A 26132-nucleotide genomic window follows, 5' to 3' on the forward strand; every position below is an offset into this window, starting at 1 on the left:
GCAGTTAAAGGCTCAGCATCCTTCTCCCGATATAGTCCCTCTCTCTCCTCTGGACATGTCCAAACCATCTCAGTCTGGCCTCTCTGACTTTCTCTCCAAAGCCTCTAATATGAGTTGTCCCTCTAATGTACTAATTCCTGATCCTATACAACCTTGTCACTCCTAAAGAAAACCTCGACATCTTCAGCTCTGCTACCTCCAGCTCTGCTTCCTGAATTTTCTTCAGTGGCACTGTCTTCAGTCCACACATCATGGCTGGTCTCACCACTGTTTTATATACTTTTCCTTTCATCCTAGCTGAAACCCTTCTATCACACATCACACCTGACATTTTTCTCCAGCCGCTCCAGCCTGCTTGGACACGCTTCTTCACCTCTTTTCCACACTCTCCATTGCTCTGGACAGCTGACCCCAAGTACTTAAAATCATCCACCTTCTTTATCTCTTCTCCCTGTAGCATCACTCTTGCACTTGGATCCCTCTCATTCAAACACATATATTCAGTTTTGCTGATACTGATCTTCATTCCTCTCCTTTCCAGGGCATATCTCCACATCTCTAGTTTCTCCGCCACCTGTTCCCTGTTCTCGCTACAGATCACAATGTCATCTGCAAACATCATGGTCCAAGGAGATTCTTGTCTAACATCGTCTGTCAGCCTGTCCATCACCATAGCAAACAAGAAGGGGCTCAGAGCTGATCCCTGGTGGAGTCCCACCTCCACCTTGAATTCCTCAGTCACACCGACAGCACACCTCACAACTGTTTTACAGTCATTATACATGTCTTGCACCACTCTGACATACTTTTCCGTCTCTCCAGACGTCCTCATGCAATGCCACAGCTCTTCTCTGAGCATCCCTGTCATACGCTTTCTCCAGATCTACAAAGACACAATGCAATTCCTTCTGACCTTCTCTGTACTTCTCTATCAGCAACACTGCATCTGTTGTACTCTTTTTTGGCATGAAGCCATACTGCTGCTCACAAATGTTCACTTCTGCTCTTAGTCTAGCTTCAATTACTCTTTCCCAGAGTTTCATTGTATGGCTCATCAACTTTATTCCTCTGTAGTTAGTACAACTCTGCACATCTCCTTTGTTGTTAAAAATGGGCACGAGTACACTCCGTCTCCATTCTTCAGGCATCCGTTCACCATCTAAGATCTTGTTGAAAACCCCAGTCTGGAACACCACCGCCACCTCTCCAAGACACTTCCATTCCTCGATTGGTAAATCATCAGGCCCGAGTGCCTTTCCCCCCTTCATCCTCTTCAGCGCCCTCCTCACTTCATCCTTGCTAATGTTTGCTACGTCTTGGTCAACAACGGTCACGTCCTCTACTCTTTGTTCCTTCTCATTTTCCTCATTCATCAATTCTTCAAAGTAATCTTTCCATTTTGCCATCACACTACTGGCAACTGTTAATACATTGCCATCTCTATCCTTAATCACCCGAACCTGCTGCAGGTCCTTACCATCTTTGTCTCTCTGTCTCGCCAGCCTGTAAAGATCAGTCTCGCCTTCCTTGCTGTCCAGCCAAGCATACAAGTGTCTTGTTTGGCCTTTGCCACCTTTACTTTAACTGTGCGCTGCATCTCCTTGTACTGCTGTCTACTCCCGTCCTTCCTCTCAGTGTCCCACTTCTTCTTTGCTGACCTCTTTCTCTGTATACACTCCTGCACCTCCCCATTCCACCACCAAGTCTCCTAACATACCTTTCTCCCACTCGATACACCAAGTACTTTCCAACCTGTGTCTCTGATTATGTTTGCTGCAGTTTGCCAGTCATCTGGAAGGACCTCTTGACCACCCAGTGCTTGTCTTACCTCCTTCCTAAATGTCATGCAACACTCATCCTTTTTCAACTTCCACCATTTTGTCCTCACTTCAGCCTTTGGTTTCTTCATCTTCCTCACTGCCAGTGTCATCCTACACACCACCAACCTATGCTGTCAATACAATACAATAGCCATTTCCATTCTCTTAGCAAAGTCAACCACCAGCTGTCCTTCAGCGTTCCTCATCTGAAGTCCAAACCTGCCCATCACCTCCTCATCATCTTTGTTTCCGGAGCCAACATGTCCAACAAGTCTCTGCCAGCTCACATCCTACTTGTGGGGCATACCCACAAACAACATTCAATTTCTAGCTTCAGACTCATCATTCTATCTGATACTCTTTTTACTTCTAAGACATTCCTAACAAACTCATCTTTTAAGATAACCCCAACTCCATTTCTCTTTCTGTCTTCACCATGATAGAACAACTTAAACCCTGACCCTAATCTTCTAGCCTTGCTCCCTTTCCACCTGGTCTATGTCTACCTTCCTTCTCTGCATCATGTCAACCAGCCCTCTACATTTACCTGTCATTGTTCCTACATTCAAAGTTCCTACTCTTAGTTCTATACTCTTGGCGTTCCATTTCTCTCTTTTCCTCCGGGCACAACTCCCTCCTCTCCTTCTTCGACCAACAGTAGTCCATTTTCCACTGGCACCCTGAAGGTCAACAGTACCAATGACGGCCGTTGTTAACCCGGGCCTCGACCGATCCGGTATGGGATTCAGAGGTTTGATTCGCATATTTGTTTTTGCAAATTTGTTTACGTCGGATGCCCTTCCTGACACAACCCTCTGTATTTATCCGGGCTTGGGACCGGCACAATAAGACACTGGCTTGTGCCCATTGTGGCTACATTCTCTTTTGTTCTCCACTAACATTTATATTTTTGGATATGACTGAATTGAGATTATTTACATTTGGACTGGGAACCTCATGTCGAAATGAAATTGAATATGGGTGGGAGAGTGGTCGACTGGTTAGTGCATGGACCTCACAGTGCAGAGGTTCCACGTTTGAGTCCTGTGTGGAGTTTACATGTTCTCCCTTTGCCTCTGCGGATTTTTTTCCTGGGTACTCCATTTTCCTTCCACATTCCAAAAACATAAATAGCAGTGACGTGCAGTCAGGGGAGGCAGGTGAGGCCGTGTCTCATGTGTCATCATGGAAACACCAAATGAAAAAATAAATTAAACAGTTATATCTATTTAGTGATTTGTACTTTAAAGTTCTATTACATTTAACTTCACCATTTTTTTATTTTATTTTTTCAAAATCGCTGAATTTTCACATTTACCGTTCAAATACTAAGTGGAGACGAGCGGTGAGGCAGCAGCCGGTTGAGCCATGGATTGCGCAATGACTATGCGAACTGTGCTGGCTACGGCGGAAGCACACGACCGAACAGCGCTCCAGCCGGCGCTACTTCCTACACCTCCTCTCATTGAATGCACACATCGATCGCCTACTTGGAGCTTTTTGCTGATAATTTTACGATGATGGGACCGAAAAAAAACCATCACAGGCTCGTGTTCAGCCCAAGAAGACACAAAATAAAATCACAGTCACTGAGAAGAAGTAGATAATTGAAAAACACGAACAAGGTGTGCGTTTGTGTTATTTAGTGGCTGAGCACGGCTATGCTAAGTCAACCCTTGCTACCATTCTCCGGAACAGAGAAGCCATCAAAGGTGCGTCTGTTGCAAAAGGTGTTTCCGTGCTCTCAAAGCGACAGTCTCGGGCAATCGAAGAAGTTGAAAAACTTCTGTCAATTTGGATTAACGATAAGCAGCTATCCGGCGACAGCGTGAGTAAAGCTATTTTATGCAAGAAAGCACGGCTAATTCACGCCAATATCACCATGCGCCAACCTGGAAGTTCGGCGCTTATTGAGGATTTTAAAGCCAGTAACGGATGAGATAACGCAGAGTGCACCCCCAGTATGCACCACTAACCATCGACGGTGCTGCAGTGGAGAGTGATCAGCACCAAGTTCCTGGGAGTGCACATCTCCAAAGACCTGTCCTGGAGCCACATCACGGCATCACTGGCCAAGAGATCCCACCAGCGCCGCAAGCTCAGAAGAGCTGAAGCCTCGACCCCATCATGACCTCCTTCTACCGCGGTACCATCGGGAGCATCCTGACCAGCTGCATCACCGTGTGGTACGCCGCCTGCACCGTGTCCTGCCGTAAGACTGCAGAGCATCGTGAGGACAGCTGAGAAGATCATCGGTGTCTCTCTCCCCTGCTTCAGGACATTTACAACATCCGCCTCACCCGCAGAGCCATCAGGATCGCTGCCGATCCCACCACTACCACAGCATCTTCGGCCTGCTGCCATCGGGTAGGAGACTGCGGAGTCTCCGAGCCAAGACAGCAGGCTCAAGGACAGTTTCTGCCACCAGGTAATCAGGAGACTCAACTCTGTCCCAGCCGTTCCACCCCTGCCCCTTCCCACAATTACCGAATTCTGAGTACACGCTACACGTGTACGATCATCCTGAACTCTATTTTTTTTTGTTTTTTTTTCTGCAAGACCTCACTTCAACCTTTTTTTTTTTTTTTTTGTTTTTGCATTATTACACTGCGCCACTTTACATACGACATTAACTCACTTTACATTCAGAAATTACATGTATTGTCTGTTGTCAATGTGTGTCTTTTTAGCCACGTTATAAGTGCCTTGCACGCTGGGTCTGGGAGGACATTAATTTCATCTGTGCTGTATGTAATGCATATTAGCATATTTGACAATAAAGCTGACTTTGTCTTTGACTTAGAATAGGGGTGCGGGTTTTCATTGAGAATTTGGTTGTACATGGCCGCATCCATTTTGACTTCAATCCTGACCAATAGCCCATTACCAGCAAAAAGAAACATCACCACAACACCGTGTGCACTTTCCTTTCTGAACATCACCAGTTGTGTGTTTTGGATTGCGTGCTGTGGTTTTCTCCACAAATAGCGCTTGGAGTTTAGTCTTGAGTCCAGAAGGTTCAATCTTTCTCTCATTTGACCATAAAACCTTTTTCCAGACAGTAACGGATGGTTCGAGAACATCTGAGGAGTAGATGGCTGCAGCATCAAGTGAGCTCATAAAGGCAATGTTGGCAAAGTGGAATGATGTGCAGGCTTTTACCGAACAGTTCCATTCAGAAAAGACTGTGGCTATGACAATCATCAACATGATGAACAATAATGTGATGCCTCAGCTTCGTAAGACCTTACAAGTCAGAAAACAACAGGTGTCAATTAAGAGGTTTTTAATCAGCAAAAATGATGAGTCTCCAAAGAAAAAAGAAGAGAAGCCACACCAGAGGTTAAGTTACCAACAGTCCTTATGGAAGGTGACTCTCCTTCCATAAGCCATCAACGACCATCAAAAAGGTAAATAAAACTTTATTTTAGAGCAGTTTATTTCTATAATTACCGTCCTCAGTTAATGTGTCTCTCTTTCCTAACAGCAATTCCCTTTGACCTTCGACCGCCAACGCCATTCCATCAAGCCATCAATGACCATCACAAATGTAAATAAAGTGACTTCATGATACAATGCAGTGAATTTCTGTCATTACAATACAATAGCACATTTATTATACATAGAATAAGGGATGTTGTGTGTAGTTTTAAGGCTTATTTAGTTGAAAAGTATATTTTATGGGAACCTGAGAACGGATTATTCCAATTTTAATGGTTTCCTTTGGGACATTTTTTTGAGATACACACTTTTCGCCTTACACACACGAACCAATTAAGTTCGTAAGTTGAGGTCTCGTTGATGGCTCACAACTCATATTAGATGTTTTGGAGACAAAGTCAGAGAGACCAGACTGAGATGGTTTGGGCATGTCCAGAGTAGATAGGGTGACTATATTGGGCGAAGGATGCTGAGCCCGGAACTGCCAGACCGAGAGGAAGACCAAAGAGGAGGTTTATGGATGTTGTCAAAGAGAACATGAAGGTAGTTGCTGTGAAAGAAGAGGATGCACAAAACCTGTTAGATTGAGGACACTGATTTTGCTGTGGCGACCCCTGAAGGGAAAACCCGAAATAAAATGTTACATTTTAAAAATTGACATTGGATAATCTCTCACGGCAAGCTTGACGATCTCTCACGACACTCGTGTGCCGCGGCACAGGGTTGAAAATCTAAACCATAATTATTCTAAAGTTACTTATTGAGGATTTAATTACTAATATCCCTTTTAAATAACATAATATAACATTCATTTGTGTATTCATTGCCTTTATTTAGTCCTACTTTAAATTGTTTTGTGTCTTTAAGTGCCGTTTGCCAAGTCAAATTCTTCTACTTGAAGTATTGGGCAAATAAAAGTGATTCGTGCCCCATCATGAGCTTCACTTCTTCCAAGTTTCTAACAGCGATGACGTATTCTCTCGTGCGAAAATGGTCACGCTTGCGAAAGCCAACGGCGGTTAATTTTCACCATTACTTATAAAGGGAGCTCTTCATCAACATTTATAGTGTGCACATCTGGGTAGACGACACACTTTTTCCAGGGTAAAGTCAAAAACAACAATATAGTGCAAGCTAATTAAATTGAATGCAGATTTTCCCAAAGTGGCAGCATTTTGATGATATTTGGAATCATTGTTGTGGTGAATCACCCAACAGCTGTCTAGTTATTTATTTATGGGGAATATTTCATGATTATATGGCATGTTTTTGCCATATTAAGAGCAAACCAGTCGAAGTGCATGATACTACCACCTCAACCCTATTTGTGGACTGTGCTTAAAAACCGGGTCTGTGCCAAGAAACCAAAATCACTTTCCAAAGTCTGGAAGGAAATATGATCAAATATCCAGGCAGATATTTTCCAGAACATTGCTGATTGCTACAAAAGTAGTTTATTGAGGTGAAATTTGTGGAAGGCAGCAAACCACATATTAGTTAGGATTGCAGACGCCGTTATTTGAGCGAGTACGCATGATATCAACAATATGTTCTTATTGTATATTAAATCCAAATCAAGTTCTTGCTCTAATCATCTGGTGACTGAAGATACATTCTCAAAACAGAAAACACTGTAGGCCTCCACATAAATTCTAATTTGGTTTGGGTTATCGCCTATCCCTTGTGTAGCCATTCAGGTGCTTGCGTGTGTGTGTGTGTGTGTGTGTGTGTGTGCGCGTGCGTATTGATACCAAAAGACTAATGACAAGACAAACAGCGGGCTAATTCTGTCTTTCTCAGTACCGATGTTTGTGCGTTGAAAACTTCTTGACAGCTGTGGCATGACTGAACATCAGGGCCAATTGTGTGTGTGTGTGTGTGTGTGTGTGTGTGTGTGTGTGTGTGTGTGTGTGTGTGTGTGTGTGTGTGTGTGTGTGTGTGTGTGTGTGTGTGTGTGTGTGTGTGTGTGTGTGTATGCGTGTGTGTGTGTGCGTGTGTCTGTGTGTGTGCGTTTGTGTGCGTGTGTATGTGTGTCTGTGTGTGGCTGATGACAGCAAACCAGGAAAAACAGCATATGCAGCTTGAAACGGCCTGAGAAAGGAGGGCAGGAGGAGGAGTGAAATGATTCATGTGTTGAGGAGGAGGAGGAGGAAGAAGACGACAACAACGGCTGACCCAACAGATTTCTGAACTGAATATGACCTTGCGATTACCCCCTTGATCTCTGTGTGACCTCCCAAACCTCAGAAGAAGGAACTAGCAGGTTTGCTCCGTCTTTGTATCGTGTGCTAAGTGGTTATCTGACACCTGACTTTTTGTTGGTCTCTAGAGGATAAAAATAAAGCTTTTTTGAGAGGGCGTTAACATTGGTGCACATTTAAAATGAGTATTCACTATAGTATTCAATCGAACATTCATTCTACAAATTTTCAGATAAATTTAACAGTTCTCATTTATTTGGACCACAGTTGCTGTTTGTTTACTGAGCCTGTCATTGAAGCATTTGTTTTATGAACACCATTTACACCACAGCAACTTTAATTAAATACACATTTGAGGCAATAAATGTGAAGTGTTTTTCAAAACATTTTGTGCAGCACATAAATGTTATCTGGTAGTGACCATATTTATTCCACACTGAAATTGATATTGTTTGGGTTTTCAATTTTAATTTGTTCTTATGTGGACACATGCTTTCATGCCATCATTTTTTAAACACTATTCTCGCATTCTCGCAGTTCGTCATCCCATCTATTTAACAAGCTGTGCTTAATTGGCCATGGGCTCCCTCTTTTAGTAGATGACTAGAAGATGAATGGTCATCGCTGACAGAAGATTTAAGGGATTTCCCCAAGTGCAAAATGCTTTCCTCTTCAGCGCTCTTTCATCCGTCAGAGGTAACTACATGGAAGGAATTTCTTTCGTCGGCAATCCATCCATCCATTTTCCGTACCGCTTATTCCTCATTAGGGTCACGGGGGGTGCCGAAGCCTATCCGAGCTGTCTTCGGGCACGAGGCGGGGGACACCCTGAATTGGTTGCCAGCCAATCGCAGGACACACAAAGACAAACAACAGTCACTCTCACACTCACGGACAATTTGGAGTTTTCAATCTGCCTGCCATCATGTTTTTGGAATGTAGGAGGAAACCGGAGGACCCACGCGGACCCAAGGAGAACATGCAAACTCCACACAGGGAGGGCGGAGCTCTGCATTGTGAAGCCGGCGTGCTAACCACTCGACTACCGGGCCACCCTCTTTAGCTAATAAATTACCGGTTATGTTTTCCAATGCATCTCTGAACGATGCCTTGCGGAGGCACCACAGTATGTATTCTGACACGCGGTATTGTTCTCTTGTTTAATGAATGATTTGGTTTTCTTTTGTTGGTTGAAAAAAAGATGAAAATGTGTCCGGACAAGATGCCAATTCTTTTTGTGACACTGAATGCAACCTTCACCCCGGGACATATGAAGGAATGCTGTGTTTTGGTATTGTTGCTGAAAAGAAAAGAATTCCTTCAGCAGCCTCACCATTGTGACCACTCACACAATCTAATGATATACAAGACAAGAACTGTGTCAGATATTGTTGCTTGACAAAGTTGCAGTCATACTATTCAGCTCCAATTGATTGATGCTGAGAGTTGTTCCAACAAACTCAGATGATAAAGTTGCGATGTGCAACTATATATAAATCAGAGACAAAGATACCCAACATTTAGGCAAACATACAAACCAGCAAAAATGATCTTGGATGATTTCAAACTGTATATTTTCAAGTCTTTGCTTTTGTTTTGCAGCCCTTAATTTTTATGTGCTGGTCATGCTTACCATATCACAAAAACAGCCTTGAAACCCGAAACATCATCCCATATGTGTCATGATCTGGTTGGTGACCAACGGGGGGCGCTGTCGGCCCCGCCTGCACCTGCACAGGTGCTGGTCGTCCCGATCAGATTGGCGACCAACGGGTAGCGACGTCAGCCCTGCCTGCTGCCTCGCAGGTGCTGGTCGTTTTAATCACTGACACTTAAAAGGACACCCGGCACGACCATCCGGTGTCAGTTCATTGTTTGCTGCATGTTTGTTGCATGCATTGTGTATGCTGTGCATGTGTTTGTTTAACCTTGGCGGACTTTTACTTTTGGTCTTCGTTTGATACTTTGTATTTTTTCTGTTCAGATGATTTTGATGTTTTACATTTTGTTCATGCTGACCTTTATTTTATTACAATTTGTCAAACAACCTCCTGCTCCCTCCTGCCTGCTTTTTGGGATCCGCACCCGCCATCACCACCTCGCAAACCGTGACAATATGTTCAATCATTTTGAGCTACAAAGTAAAAATACATAAATAAATATAAATAAATAAATAAATGTAATCAAATATTTATAAGCGCAGAGTACTCAGTGTTTGGTTAAATGCAGAGATTTAATTTACGTGCAAAACAGTACAATGTGGATAAGTACTGTATTGTTGTTGCATATTATATGTTTAGTCGTTCAATTATTTAGTTTGCATTTGTTTTGATTGGATTATTTTTTACCCCAAGGAAATGTGCCGCTGCATAATGGGAAGACTAGCCACGGTAAGATCAATACAGTTGATGTACAGTTTAAAGATGTGACCTGCATTGCCTGTCATCACAATCAGATTAACATCCACTGATCATGCCACTCTTGTTTTATTTCTTTGTCTGTCTGAATTTACCACCCAACTGGCTGCCTCTCAATCTGAATCAATCAAATATTGTGAATTAAATATTGTTACAGTCAGCCCATGTAGACTGGAGCATGCACAGGAGACCTGCGTTGATGGTCGATTGACGATGTAGATATGGTCGCCTCTCATTTTAAGATATTTATGTGTATTTTCTAAGTGTGATATCAATAAAATTTATAGGTGATGTCACGTTTCTTGAGTACATGTCGACACAGTGGGTGCGTAAATGAAAATCCCTTGATCACGTCTCTTTTCCTTCCTGCCAGTCTGCCTACTGGGCTGTGGCTCTACAGTGCCCCCCCTCCCCCCACCTCGACCCTCAACCATCATCACCACCATACCCCCGCACTCCTATAATTACACTTTACGGCTTGCTTCATAGTAAACGCTACATAAATCTCCTGACACCCTCCCCGATTACATCCTCGGCCCTGCCCACTTTGACACACATACACACACAAAATCCCTTATCATGCAAACATCGTAATCCCTGGCCACAATTTCCTCCCTTTATTGGCAGTCACTTCTGATTTAATGGTGCTTTGATGATTGCACAGTAAAATGCTACATGGGGTAAGATCGGTCAAGATTGTGCGGCAACCGGTTGTGCGTTTGTGGGTGTTTGTGTGCGTGTGTGTGTGTCACTGTCAGTGTGACAGTCGCCAGGCTTTGCTAGTTTGTGGTTGGCATTCCGCAACAGAGGCCTGTGCAGTGCAACAGAGCCTGTGTAGCCATGCTGTTTTTTTTCTGTTTTCAATCACTATGAACACCCGTCCCTTGTTGGCTCTCTGGCACCAAAGGAACATAAAGGAATTTTAACTCCCACTGACAAACAGCTTCAACCCATGCATCATCTGGCGAGCTTGCTTTGGGCCCCACTGGCCTCTCTTGAGTCACCGAGGGGGGTAAGGGAAGGGAAGTTGAACTGGGGTTATTTGAGGTGAAGGAGCATTACTTTCCACAGCCAGTTAGCAAATGTGGCCGGTTGTTGTACTAGGAGCAGCAAAAAAGTGCAATAAAAATTGTTCCAAATACCACAGTCCTCTATCCAATGCAGGATACTGAAAAATTGTGGTTTGTCAAAACAAACTCAAATCTTGAGAATGAGAAACTAAGCAGATGGTGCATGGTGTGTGTGATGTGTGTTCATCAGTCAGAAGCTCTATTTCTTTTGTCATACCTCTGTCATCATTCGTCATGGACAGCTGGACAGCAGGGTCACTCGGTGGGTTCAACAGGAGGTGAATAGACTGCTGGAATGAAGGAGGGGTCAAAGGGAATCACTTTTAAAGTCTTTAAAAGGCAATATTCAACCATTTATCTAACTGCCTAGAGACCAAAAAGGTGAGGATATTGGAGTCAGGACCAAAGTTAGTTGTCGAATATCGAATTTGTATTTTTTGAAAAAATTGAAAGACCAAAGTTGAGAAATAAACCCCGTAAGGTGTAACACTTGTGATGGTGTACTAAACGGTTTGACACATTTGAAATGAGTGAAAGTCAAAAAAATCTTTAAGACAATCCAAACTACTGGTACCTTCTTGTTTAGTCAATAAATGTAAAGATAAAAATATGTACCTGAGAGATTCAGGTGTGTAATTTTTAAATCAACTTTTATTCAATGATTATCATGACAATTAAAAAAGGTATTGTATTATATTTTATGTTTATTTTCAGCAATACACAGTCCAAATCTCTTTGTCTACAATGTTTTTAGTTTAATAAATGGAACCTAAAAAATGTATGTATTTTAACTTATAATTATATATATATATCCATATATACTGTATAAACATGAATATATTTTATTGGCAATCTTATGTGAAAGACCAACACAAAGCAATTCACAATTGTGAAGTAGAAGGAAAATTATACAGTGAAACCTTGGCTTACGAACTTAATTGGTTCCCAGACAGAGTATGTAAGGCGAAAAGTGTGTATTCCAATTTTTTTTCCATAGGAAATCATTAAAATGAGAATAATCCGTTCCCAGGTCTCCATAAAATATAATTTGCAACTAAATAAGCCTTAAAACTACACACAACATATCTTATTCTATGTATAATAAATGTGCTATTGTAATGAAAGAAATACACTGCACTGTCTAATAAAGTCACTTTATTTACATTTGTGATGGTCGTTGATGGCTCTTAATTGACACCTCTTGCTTTTTGACTTGTAAGATCTTACGAAACTGAGGCATCACACTATCATCAGAATCAGAATCATCTTTATTGCCAAGTATGTAAGACACACAAGGAATTTGTTTCCGGTAGAACACGCTGCACTAGTATCGTCGTCAAAAAAACTGCTAAGTGGCACTATACAGTTCCATTTTGGCTACTGTTGAAGAGTTCAAAGAGTTAATGGCTTGGGGGAAGAAGCTGTTTAAATGTCTGCTGGATTTGGTGCGCATGGATCGGTAGCGCCTGCCTGAGGGGAGTAGCTGGAAAAGGTGGTGGGCAGGGTGCGGAGGGTCCAGTAGGATTTTCCGCGCCCTTGTTCGGTGTGTGCAAGTTCTCGAGAGTGGGTAGGGCGGTGCCAATGATTTTTTCCGCCGTCCTAACATCATTCATCATGTTGATGATTCTCATAGCCTTTTCTGGATGGAACTGTTCGATAAACGCCTGCACATCAACTCCTGGATGACCTGCTTCTGCTTGTCCTCTTGAAGGCAAATCAAATCCTCTGTGTTGAGGACCTCATTATGGTCAGCAACAAGCTCATCGATGTCATCTGCATCCACTTCGAGTCCCGTAGGTGCTGGCAGAGATTTTATTCCAACAAAAGACGCGGGTCCGATGATTCCACGGACGCGGAATAAAACACGACAAAAGAAGGCGGGCGGGGCGATCCATCCAGCACATTCGCGATCCCGGAAAGCGCCAAACTTACGCCATCGCTGCTAACAATCACCTCAGCAAAGCAAACTCTTGAATTTGCCAGCACAAGACACAGCGAGGTGTCGTAATCATGTCACTAGTGAGACGACAGCGACTCGTTCAAATGTCCCAGTATCGGTGATGAGGGGATCAACACCACGCACATTCGCGCTCCCGGAAAGCATCAAACTGAGGCATCACACTATCACGCGATCACGGCTAACAATCACCTCCAGCAAAGCAAACTGTTGGACTTGCCAGCACAAGCGTCATAATCATGTCACTGGTGAGGTGACAGCGACTCGTTGAAATGAAATGAAATTGAAGTGTCTTCTTTGGCTGGCGGAGGTCGCGAGCGGCAGCCCCACCCTAGCTGTCAATTCGCACGTGACAATTTCGGTGTCATTAGTCACGTGAAAGCATCGACTAAATAACGACTTTGTGTAAAGCTTGTAGGCAAAAGATGGTAGCAATGGTGAACGGTACCAGGTTTTGTGACTGCTTTATTTCCTGTATAGGATTTAACCCTTTACAGACGATTGGGTCAAATTCCGTACACTAAAGATAATGCTTATAGATCGAGAAATTAAAAGGTAGCAGTTCAAGTGCCGATTGGAACTGATGCAGCACAAGTTACATGTCCCTTTAAAACAGGTTATGTGCGGCTTTGCCTTTAAGAGCGTCAGTGACATCATCTCCTTCTTGCGCAACACAACGTGCGCTACTCCATCTTCAAAGCTGCTTCTATTTATCATCATGGATCAAATATCACGTAGGTATATGTTGTGACGACTTTATGAGCTATTCAGAAGATGTTTACCTTGATACTGAAATGCATAAACTAACGCTAACTTGTTTATTTACCAAGAAATATTACAAATAAGTAGTGTCCCGAATTTGGAACATTCGGCGTGCTAACGCTATTTTCATGATGATATTGTTGATCCTGACTTAGTGCCAGATGCGCATAATTGTAAGTGAATGGTGCGTTTTACACTAATAGCTGTACCTCATAGCTTTGCATTCTCAATATAATTATTGAAACGGAGGTCCATATGTTTTTTTTTACAAGTTTCTGTGAAGAAAATGACAGGAAAAGCTAAAAGTCTATATTTTATTTGGGGCAAATCAAAGACAGCAGAATTACTTCTGAAGGCCTTGAGGACATTAGATTGGCATGTCAACTAAAATCATCTGAGAGAAAGAATTTGTAATCAGAAAATGTAGAAATGATTGTTTTGAGGAACGTAATAGGTTGCATTTCCACTTGTGCCATGTAAGGTTTTCAGAATCAGAATCAGAATCAGAATACCTTTATTCGTCCCACAATGGGGAAATTTGCAGTCTACAGCAGCAATTGAAAAGGGATGGGGTAGGGGTGGGGGTGAAAGGATAGAAAACAAGATATTCTAAGCATAACAAAATAAAGTGTCAACCGTATACTGTGCAGATGTAAATGTGCAAAACCGTTCCATAAGAAAAACTGTACATAGTGCAGAATCAAGAAATGCATTTTGATATATTGCAACAACCCATATTTACAGTGTCCAGTTTTTTTTTCCTTTTTTCACATGTGATCATTGAGAATTGTGAAGCCTGACATCAGTCGGTAGTAACGAGCGGCGGTACCTCTCCTTCTTGCAGTGCGGGTGTAATAGTCTCTGGCTAAAGGAGCTACCCAGTGCTGTCAGGGTGGGCAGGAGGGGGTGGGAGGGGCTGTCCATCATAGCTTTTAGTTTAGCTAGCGTCCGTCTGTTGCCCACCTCCTCCAGAGAGTCCAGCGAGCAGCCCACGACAGAACTGGCCCGCTTGACAAGGCGGTGGTTTGTTGCCAGCTAGTGGACAAAATAGTCCCCACTACCGTATGTGCATTTCACATTCTCAAATACAGTACAGTGACTGGATGATAAAGCATCTGAAAGGACTGAAGTTCTGTTTGTGATGTATTGTAAGGAAAGAGACGCCCATGTCACGGTAAGATAAGAGCATTGACATCAAATGGTCGGTATAGTTTTTGCTTTTTTGAATGTTGCTGTGTCCATATGTTTTTTTCTAAAATACCCATGTACTGTATAAATTGTACTCTATGAATCAGAATCAGAATCAGAATCAGAATCAGAATCATCTTTATTGCCAAGTATGTAGAACACACAAGGAATTTGTTTCCGGTAGAACACGCTGCACTAGTATCGTCGTCAAAAAAAACTGCTAAGTGGCACTATACAGTTCCATTTTGGCTACTGTTGAAAGAGTTCAAAGAGTTAATGGCTTGGGGGAAGAAGCTCTTTAAATGTCTGCTGGATTTGGTGCGCATGGATCGGTAGCGCCTGCCTGAGGGGAGTAGCTGGAAAAGGTGGTGGGCAGGGTGCGGAGGGTCCAGTAGGATTTTCCGCGCCCTAGTTTGGATTCTTGCAGTGTGCAAGTCCTCGAGAGTGGGTAGGGCGGTGCCAATGATTTTTTCCGCTGTCCTAACTGTCCGTTGAAGTCGGATTTTGTCCATTTTTGTGGCGGCCCCGAACCAAACGGTGATGGAAGAACACAGGATGGATTCGATGACAGCCGTGTAGAAATGTTGCAGCACCTCCTGTGGCAGGCCATGCTTCTTTAGCAGCCTCAGGAAGTACATTCTCTGTTGGGCCTTTTTCAGGATAGAGTTGGTGTTGACCTCCCACTTCATGTCCTGGGAGACTGTGATTCCCAGGAACTTGAAGGTCTCAACGGTTGACACCAGGCAGTTGGATAGTGTGAGGGGTAGCTGTGGTGATGGATGTTTCCTGAAGTCCACGATCATCTCAACTGTCTTGAGCGTGTTCAGCTCCAGGTTGTGACGGCTGCACCAGAGCTGCAGCTGCTCCACTTGTTGTCGGTACGCAGACTCGTCGCCGTCTTTGATGAGACCGATGACCGTGGTGTCGTCTGCGAACTTTATGAATTTGACAGCTGGGTGCGTTGAGGTGCAGTCGTTCGTGTAGAGAGAGAAGAGCAATGGAGAGAGGACGCATCCCTGCGGGGCTCCAGTGCTCGTGGTTCGTGTTGAGGATGATATATTTCCCAGTCTGACCTGTTGTGTCCGTCCTGTCAGGAAGCTGAGGGTCCACTGGCAGATCGTGGGGGACACACCAAGCTGGAGAAGTTTGGGGATGAGGAGTTCTGGGATAATGGTATTGAACGCAGAGCTGTAGTCCACAAACAGGATCCTTGCGTAGGTTCCTGTGTTGTCAAGGTGGTCGAGGATGTGGTGCAGTCCGATGTTGACTGCATCCTCCACAGACCTGTTTGCCCGGTAGGCAAACTGAAGAGGATCTAGCAGAGGTCCGGTGATGTTCTTTAGGTGGTTCAGCACAAGGCGTTCAAAGGACTTCATGACCACAGACGTCAGAGCGACAGGTATATAGTCGTTCAATCCTGAGGGTGCTGGTTTCTTTGGAACTGGGACGATAGTAGACTGTTTGAAGCAGGATGGGACTTCACACTGCTCCAGGGATCTGTTGAAGATTTGTGTGAAGACCGGAGCCAGCTGGTCAGCGCAGACTCTCAGGCAGGAGGGGGACACTCTGTCAGGTCCTGCAGCTTTCTTGATCTTCTGCTGCTTGAAGAGCCGTCTAACGTCCAGTTCGTGGATCTGTAGGGCAGAGGGCGGAGATACGGTAGTTTCTGGTAATGGTGGGCAGACCGGGGAAATGGTGGTGTCCTTTTCAAATCGGCAAAAGTATGTATTTAACTCATCAGCCATACCATTGTTGTACACTGCTTGGGGGGAAGGTAAACGATAATTTGTTATTGCTTTCAGGCCATTCCACACCGATGCAGAGTCGTTAGCGGAGAACTGTTTGTTAAGCCTCTCCGCATAACGTTTCTTTGCGATGTTAATTTCCTTCGTCAGTCTGTTTCGGGCGAGTTTGTAAACTGCTCGATCGCCGCTTTTAAATGCGGATTCTTTCTCTTTCCTAAGCTGCCTGAGTTTGGGAGTGAACCATGGCTTGTTGTTGTTGAATGAGCGGAAGGACTTTGTTGGTACACACATGTCCTCACAGAAACTGATGTATGATGTTACAGTGTCTGTGTATTCATCCAATGTGCCCGTTGAAGTTTCAAAGACGCTCCAATCAGTGCAGTCTAAGCATTCTTGTAGCGATAACTTTGCTTCATCTGTCCATGTTTTAACTGTCTTGGTGGATTTACACTCAAGCAGTGTCTACCAAATACACCAATGAACTGAGGGTTCATGTTGTTTGTGCTGGCAGGTTATGATGGCTACATGTATGTATTTCATATACAGGAACGATAGATCCAGTCAGTGACTCCAAGGTTCCCGATCTGAAAGTGACCTCAAATGTTGTGCTCCATTGGCTGAAAACATGCAACCAGGAAAGAATCATCGATTGTATTTTGATAATTGGTTAACATCTATCCCCTTACTCTAACATTTGGCAACAAGAAAAATCTGGTGTTGCGGCACAGTGAGGCTCAATCGATTGTTCAGCTGAACCTCAGCTAAAAGACATTGAGGTTCTTTTCACTCCGATGATACAGTATTCGGTTTGACAACATCGCTCATGTTCCATGTGTTGCAACGAACCGCAACAGGTGCAAGCATGGCACATGCTCGGTGAAAACTAATATTTACTGCAAAAAAATGCAATGTAAATCTTTGTACTGCTTTGCATTATTCCATGGTTATTAGCTAGTTTTCTTTATCTGTAAAGGAACTAAGTAATTTTATGTAAACATTTATGTAAATATGTTATGTAAATTATGTATGTATTTTATGTAAATATTTTATATATTTTATTATTTTAATAAAAAGCTGTCATATGGGTAAAAGTCTAATCTTTGAAGTTGCACTTGACATATGTTTCAAAAAAGGCACCCACTCAATATAGGTCTTTCATGACGATTGTGCCAAATTAGGCACATTAGCAAATTTTCTACATTATTGGAAAATAATAAAAAAGTAATCTACTACTGTTATTATATCCATCAGTGACCATAAAAACTGAACATATTTTTTTTTCTAATTAGAACATAATTCAGGCAGTAAAGGGATAGGATATTTGTCCATGTTAAGTGCTCTATTGCTAGTTCAGCTGTTGTAAAAGTGCTACATACTGTAAATCAATACGTATTGTATTGTATTGTATTGTATTGTATTGTATAATAAATAATCAATGTGTTTGCCCTACGTTCTGGCCCTTTTAAATTTCATTCTGCTTTGATAGTTATTTTGAATCAACTCATCTTCGTTATTGTGCAAATCATTTCGGGTCTGTGCCGAACATTTACGTCAAACGCAAAACACAGACAATAGATCATAGATCAACATAGTTTACATCACAGCATAAATGAGGAAGGAGAGTTTTCTGGAAGAAACCAGATCCTCTTGCCAAGACGATTACCATATTTAACCTCAGCAATTTGCGGAAGTGTATCGCCATGGTAATGACATTACAAACAGCAACAACCTTGAATGAATCAACAGCGGCACAGAGCAAAAAACGGCATGGTGAATTTCTTCCTTAACTCATTCACTGCCATTCCTGAATGTTTTTTTTCCCTTCCACGAGGGGGCAGCATTTGCCTTTGTACAGCCACCCACACTTGCACCTCATATTACACCAGACCCATAAAACTTGGGAATTAACTCTATTCCTAATGAAAGAAGGGAGTCTAGGGTTTCTTACGCTGCATTGAATGTTTACTGTCGTCCTAAACCTCAATATTCTGTGGGTCCTGGAATTTTAGTGGAAATGACAAAAAAATGGCACTGGAGTGAACACATTTTTGCGCATATCTGGCAGTAAATGCATTCATTATTTCAGAGAAAACTAGCTATTTAGGCAATAAAATAAGTTACCGGTAATGTATAAAAAGGTAACAAAATTGCTACAATTTTTCAGAGATTTAGTATGTTCTGGTGTTAGACTTTCTTTACTCTTTGAAATCAATAAAGGATGATTTGATTTTAACATGCAATCCAATTAAACAGCATTCTATTTTGAAACGTACAGGATCAGTCAAAAACATTTACACACCTAACATGTAAGACAACGGGGCTACTGGAATATGCCTTGACCAGGAAGTTTTTGGTTGAGAGGCAAAATACACCCTGGAAATTCCCAGCTATTCATGGATGAATCAAAATATATTTTAAAACATGCGAATCATGCTTTCACACACGCAAGATGTTGGAAGCAAAGAAAAGAAGATGAAGAATGTGAAGAAAAGCGAGGCGCTACATTCGAAAAGTCAAGCTGTTGTACAGTCTCGGGTGTAATTTGCGTGTTGTAAACAGCAGCATCCCACCATATTGTCTGGCATCAGATCATATTTTACCATGTTAACACACCATCTGTTTCCCCTCATAAGCATACATTATACAAAATGAGCGCACACACATGCATCATGAAGCAGTGGCAAACACACAGACGCACGTGTATCATCACAGTTCAACAAATTCATTCCCATAGGAATACTCACATCATGAATAATATATGACTGTCCACAGTGTATACAGTCTATGTTGACATGTAATCACACATACAGTACTTGTCTGAGGATATTCAGGTCAAGTAAGTATGTGGGATGTTGACACAACCACACTGAAACTGCTTCCCTGGTTAACACACTTAGCACTTTCAGTCTGGAATCAAAATCAAGCATTGTTGTTTGTCTTGAAATGTTGCCCCATTTAAATTAAAAATACAAACGTTTTGGAATATGTGAAAAAACAAATTCTGAAAAAAATCACCAGCCAAAATAACAGTCCCCTTAACAAGAATTTACTCAATTTGAACATGTATATCAGTTGCACATGATTAAAATATGATATGTTAAACAGATAATTGCGTCAGTAAATTTTAATAATCTGTTATTCATCATTCATGACTATCCGTCGTTGTCAGTCGGTCATCATTTCCACATTGTTATAGGCGGAGAGGCGGACAGATGGACAGACGGACAGATGGACAGACGGACAACCGGACAAACGGATAGACAGATAGACGAATAGACGGATAGATGAATAGACAGACACAGACAGACAGGCAGGCAGACAGGCAGACAGGCAGGCAGGCAGGCAGGCAGGCAGACAGACAGACAGGCAGACAGACGGATAGACGGATAGACGGATAGACGGATAGACAGATAGACAGATAGACAGGTAGACAGGTAGACAGGTAGACAGGTAGATAGATAGATAGATAGATAGATAGATAGATAGATAGATAGATAGATAGATAGATAGATAGATAGATAGATAGATAGATAGATAGATAGATAGATAGATAGATAGATAGATAGATAGATAGATAGATAGATAGATAGACATTTTGTTACCAGTTACTGTTAGCTCAATGGAAGTTAATTGCAAAATAGTTTTGGGAGGCAAGTGAATGGAGGTACAGGTTGGTGAAAAGGAAAATATGGGTATTGGAGGATAGAGGTCACGCAGACGAGGCTGACAGAGGTTCATTCATCCTCTTTGCTAGAACAGATAGAGAGCTGGCACATGGGACTCCAACCCATAAATCAGACACATCACACCCTGCTGACACACGCATACTCTGGTGTAGACAAGTATCCTCCAGAACCTTTTTTTTTTCACATTTACACGCATGCACATTTATAATGTGGGGAAAAAAATAGTCGCCACATCCACCCTCGCATACAGTATGCTATCAATCTACCATATGTCATGCTAACACAGTACAAAAATCCGTCTGGATTCCAAACCTTCAATCTTTGTCAACACTGCCTGTCTTTTCCACACTTTATTTTGTTCTGTCACTCGAACAGAGGATGCACTCTGTGCAATGTAATGATCGACTTGCCCAGAGGTTATTGATCACATCCATGATTGATCTGAGGATCCCTCCGATTATTGGGTCATTAATCAGGCCTGGATTACCCTTTCAATAGAGCTGCCACTGACTGGCCCATGTTTGTTGATGGATGACCGGCAATGAAGCAGCAGTGCAGGAGGAAAGGTTCTGCAGGAGGAACAGAGCAGCAAGATCAAAGCTTAGACTCTGGCTTCACAGACAGTGATAAAGGTCTTTCTTTGCATTGGTGTAAAGTTTAACATAATGAAAAGTGTTGCGACAGATTTGCAAAACTCATAAAAATGCTCCACTTGTTTACATAAAAATAGTGTTTTGTAGCCTGAAATACATCAATTATGTCATGGGTTTAAAGTGAACTTAAAATACATGAAAAAAATGATATCCACATATTCATGTTGAATGAATCAATGTGGCAACAATGGTTGCCCATCGCACTGTCGATGTACTTTGCATTTATAATGATTCTCTATTTGCGTCATCACTACCAATTCAGTAGCCCGCACTTTTAATACCAGTCACTTTATCTATTCCTAATTGGACATCCATCCCATGTTTCCCTGGAGACAGGCAAGAAAGCAGTTTCTCAGGAGTGAGAATTGACCGCATGCGTAATGGTCCCCATGAATCCAGTCCAAGTACTTTGTTGTTCCTGCCAGTCACTAGCTGAGAGACAAACTGATACAGGGGCAATTATGGATGAATAATGTCTGCAAAGTCCGATATTTGTGAAACTTACACACGCACACGCACACACACGCACCCACGCATACACACACACACACACGCGCGCACACACACATGCACACGTACACGCACACCCACACGCACACGCACACACACACAAATACACGCAACACAAACACATACACTCAACACACAAATACACACACGCACACACACACACATACTGTACTGACATTAAAAAGTCTTTTTATAAAGTCAGACTTAGGTGAGTTTTTACGTTTGCGTGTATACTGTGTGTGTGTGTGTGTGTGTGTGTGTGTGTGTGTGTGTGTGTGTGTGTGTGTGTGTGTGTGTGTGTGTGTGTGTGTGTGTGTGTGTGTGTGTGTGTGTGTGTGTGTGTGCGTGCGTGCGTGCGTGTGTGTGTGTCTGTGTGTGTGTGTGTGTGTGTGTGTGTGTGTGCACTTGCATGGGTGTGTCACACGTCCCTGTTGTGCTCGCAGAGATTACATTTCAAAGTGATCAAAAATACACTCGACAGTCCTGCAGGATAATCAATCAACAGAGGCAAGAAATGTGAGTGTGGTGTGTATGTGTGAGTGTGTATGGGCGAGATACAGAGAGAGAGAGAGAGAGAGAGAGAGAGAGAGAGAGAGAGAGAGAGAGAGAGAGAGAGAGAGAGAGAGAGAGAGAGAGAGAGAGAGAGAGAGAGAGAGAGTGTGGGGGGTGGGGCTAAAAAGAAAGGGAGAGAGGAGTCAGAGGGAACGAGAAAGAAGTAGGCAAAGGGCGGGGACCTGCTTGGGAGCTCAAATACATACATATAGTTGAGAGTCTATGTGTCTGCACAGGGGAATTGGAGTCATAAATCAAACGGGCTGTCAGTAGAGGTGCTGGGCTTGTTGAAATACATGAAGGGGGTAGAGTGGTAGGATCGTGCGCAGGGGCCGAGGAGGGGTGCAGTCGGGTACTCTGTCATTCATGTGCAGCATCACAGTGAGCCCAAAGCAATTTCCCTTGAATGTCAGAGAAAGATGCAAGGTGGAGCAGATAAGGGAACCTGTGTGTATGTGTGTGTGTGCGTCTGCGTGCGTGATTGTGTGTGTGTGTGTGTGTGTGTGTGTGTGTGTGTGTGTGTGTGTGTGTGTGTGTGTGTGTGTGTGTGTGTGTGTGTGTGTGTGTGTGTGTGTATCCCTGCCAGTTTCCACCCCTGTCCTCGACCCCAGGATGAGAAACACAGGCCCAAATCTCATTATGCCGACAAGATAGAATTTGCTCTCTGAGTAACCTTATTATCCTCACCTAGATAAGGAGATGTAATTGCTCTCAGCAACAACAGCCTTTTACAGCAATGCCTGTTTGTGTATGAAGGCACTGTGTTAAAATGTCCAAAAAGTTACAACAGTGGTGGACCGTCGGAGCCTGCAAGGCCTTCTCTGCTGGTCTAAAAATATCTGAATCACAACCGAATGTTAATTCAATTTTGTCCATGAATTCTTATTAAATAATTCCAAATTGTCTTTGAGCTTCCTTTCATTGCCTTCCCCTGTTGCATTGCTTCCAGACGTGTTTTTTTTTTTTGTATTAAAGTTTTTAACCAATAACATTTCAGCAATCATTTGTACCTGGGTCAGATATCTACTTGGACGCCTTCACAATCAGTTCTGTGGGCCCTGTCGCATCAAATGTGTCAATTAAACCATTGCTTTGACCAATCAGATTTCGAGTTGGCAACCCAAAAGGGGCACCAACACATTCTTGAAGGCGCTGGTTAACGTCAGAGCTTTCGCAAACAATGATTCACATGATTGGCAAGTCCCTAGCCAATTATAGTATCACTAGCCGCAAGTGATAAGAGCATACGGGCATGAGCTAGCACACTGTAGCTGTCGCAAGCTGCATACGCAAATATGTTGTGTGAATTTTATTGCGGTTTTGTCAACCCGCAATGGCTGAAGGAGGAGAACAAATGGATTTGATTGGAGATATGCTGTTAAAGCCATTTTCAAAACGGAGTTTTCAAGAATAGACTTCATTAACTTTGGGCAGCTCCAAAGATAGCAAAAATAACAAATGATAGTGCAATTGTATGATATTATCACGAATCCACACGTTCATAGTAAACATTTGAACAGGTTAATGACAGTATTTCTTGTGTTTCTTCAAGTCACAAGTTATTTCCTTGCTATCGCCACCCTCTCGTGGACGTGTAGTACAACCACACCACATTGGCAGTGGTGGATTGATTCAGACATAGCAGTGCTGAAGGCCTAGCAATGAAATCCACTGACTTACAGTACAAGGATTATTAAAAGCTACTGGGAACAACATAAACACCAACAATCCATCAAAATGGTCCATTAATACAGACATATGTATTAAATGTCTTTCCATTGCATTTCGATGCTGAATTCTGCCTACAAAAGAAGGAAAAATAATACGTGATGGATGGTGTCATCCGACTGCAGCGTTTACTTCCTGGAGTGTTGCGCTTAATTGCAGTACAAGCACCCATATCAAATTTTCTAAATCCATATTTTCATCATACATTCCAGACTAAAACAAATGAGCAATCAGATGCTAAGTCTAAATGACGAATCCCCTGGTGGGTCTTTCTTTTATCTGGAAAGGTTCCTCATTATAAAGCCTCTAAACAGAATTATAGTATTGTGCCGGGTTTTCCGACCATGCCTCTTACCCAGCAGGTATACCGCAGAAGGCGTGTTTGAGTAAAATATGTTTTTCCCGATGCTCGTTTAGATCCAATTGTTAGCAGTTGAAATAAAGACATGTCTACAATCAATCGTGTGTACTCCTTTCCTACTGCTACAATACATACTTTATGTTCAATGGCATTGAATTTAAGAGTACTGCACTATCCATCCTCTGTTTTGGTGTCACGTTTGGATTGACAGCTTGGGGTGGGGTAGCTTCCACCACCTCTTCCACCACCTGCTGTCAATTCCCTCATTATGACACCGGGTATTTATATGGGACACTGTCAGCTTGTATCTGCCGGATTATTGGATTTTGCCTCGTAACCTACCAGTACCCTGCACTGATGCTATCTTCGGTGCTCATGTTTTACCCGGTTCGAGGTCACCCAGGTCCTCATTTTGGGACCAGCGCTTTGTGTTCCCAATTAAACTCAGTCTCTGTGTCGATTGCTTCGGCGATCCAGATATTCAATTTCGTTTCGACGAGTCGGCTGCTCTCTGCCTCGATCGGAAGGTGACATTTGGAAGCCAATGGTCATATGGCCCCTTTTCAAGAAGCATTACAGCGAAGTTGTCAAAGTCAAGGCCGGGGGTCAAATCTGGCCCACCACATGATTTTATTCATCCTGCGAAAGCAAATCAAACTTTTGAAATGCCAAGAAGTCCGAACCAAAATTTCAAATTGTTGCATATAAACCACAATAAAGGTAATTTTTTTATTTCAAATTTGAAAACTAGTTATTCATTAACTTGCTGTGTGCTCTATATATAATATGTGGAGCAGATGAAACATTCGAATGGCTTTCCAAAATTCATAACGGCCCCCGAGAGGAAACCGTAACTACAATGTGGCCCGCGGCTAAAAAATGATTTCTATACCCTTGCATTACAGCAAGGGTGTCAAACCACTTTTTGTCACAACGGTGTTTTTAGCTTTTAAAGACTGGGCCAGTGCTTATGCTGTAAAATAAAACGACAGACGGCATAACACCTCTGATTCATGTTTTTTTTATTCAAATTAAACCTTAAAAGTACCTGCAAACGAAAGGACACTCAACCAAATGAAACACTTTATGACACACAAAAACACTTTCAGGAAGTTCATATATCCCAGTTGTGTTGTACATCACTGGCATTTATTCAGGTGAAAGCAAAAGCTGCAAATGTGTCATTTTGGTAAGTCGAGTAATTTTGTGGTTGACCCCGTTGAAAGAGAATCGCGCTCGTTGTGTGTCTACGTCGACACGTATTGGTTCATACACCCTTTTGACCACCCACAATGCTTCACACTGGAAGTCTCACTACCTCCCTGTGCCAAAACCAGCACGGAAAGGCAGCTTTATGTACCTGCGGGCAATGTTGAGAAGAGGGGGAAATGTTGATGATTCGTTGGAAGACCGTCATGGAAACAGTCGATCCTACAGTGGGCAAGCCTACTGTTGACTCAGCGCTGCCACCCAGTATGGTTGTGATAGTCTCTGACTCTCATGCCTGGCTCCCTCCCTCTGTTATTTCTGTTTTCATGCCACTTCTTTAGACCTCCACGGCGTAGGTTTTAGATTCATTTCAAACCGCACTGTCTGCATATAGCAACACAGCAAATGAAAATCTGACAGAAAGTAAGACATTTCTTGGGCAACCACACACTCCCTTTCATCACTCATAGGGGAGAAAGACACGAGACAGTGGAAAGAGTCAGAAAGGAGGCAAGGTGAGGGAGCACAAATGATGGGATTATGATGCTGTAGGTAACAATACAACAATTGCAATGCGGGTAAATCAGTAAATGGTTTTCTTTTGAATAAAAAAAAAGTGGATCAGTTTGCTCCATGCACCATATGACTTAGGCCAGGGGTGCTCATTACGTCGATCGCGATCTACTGGTCGATGGCGGAGGTAGTAGTGGTCAATCGCAGCGTGACAGTAAAAAAACATTTGTCAGCCTATCAAACGTCCCGTCACTTGATTGACATACAGGGCAACCATTCAAATGACAACTGAATTTTTACCTTTAGGTCGCCGTGCATG

General features: G+C 42.8%; 1 long non-coding RNA gene across 1 annotated transcript; it reads left to right on the forward strand.

Moving 5' to 3' along the window:
- The first annotated feature begins 7360 nt into the window (after positions 1 to 7360).
- On the forward strand, positions 7361 to 9910 carry LOC148899544 (uncharacterized). The gene is made up of 3 exons (XR_016114869.1): positions 7361 to 7524; positions 8059 to 8158; positions 8232 to 9910. It is a non-coding gene; the product is annotated as an uncharacterized LOC148899544 (long non-coding RNA).
- Positions 9911 to 26132: the final 16222 nt, after the last annotated feature.

The sequence above is a fragment of the Hippocampus bargibanti genome, linkage group LG04 (genome assembly GCF_051943395.1).
Source record: "Hippocampus bargibanti isolate YZ-2025 linkage group LG04, ASM5194339v1, whole genome shotgun sequence".
NCBI classification, from domain to species: domain Eukaryota; kingdom Metazoa; phylum Chordata; class Actinopteri; order Syngnathiformes; family Syngnathidae; genus Hippocampus; species Hippocampus bargibanti.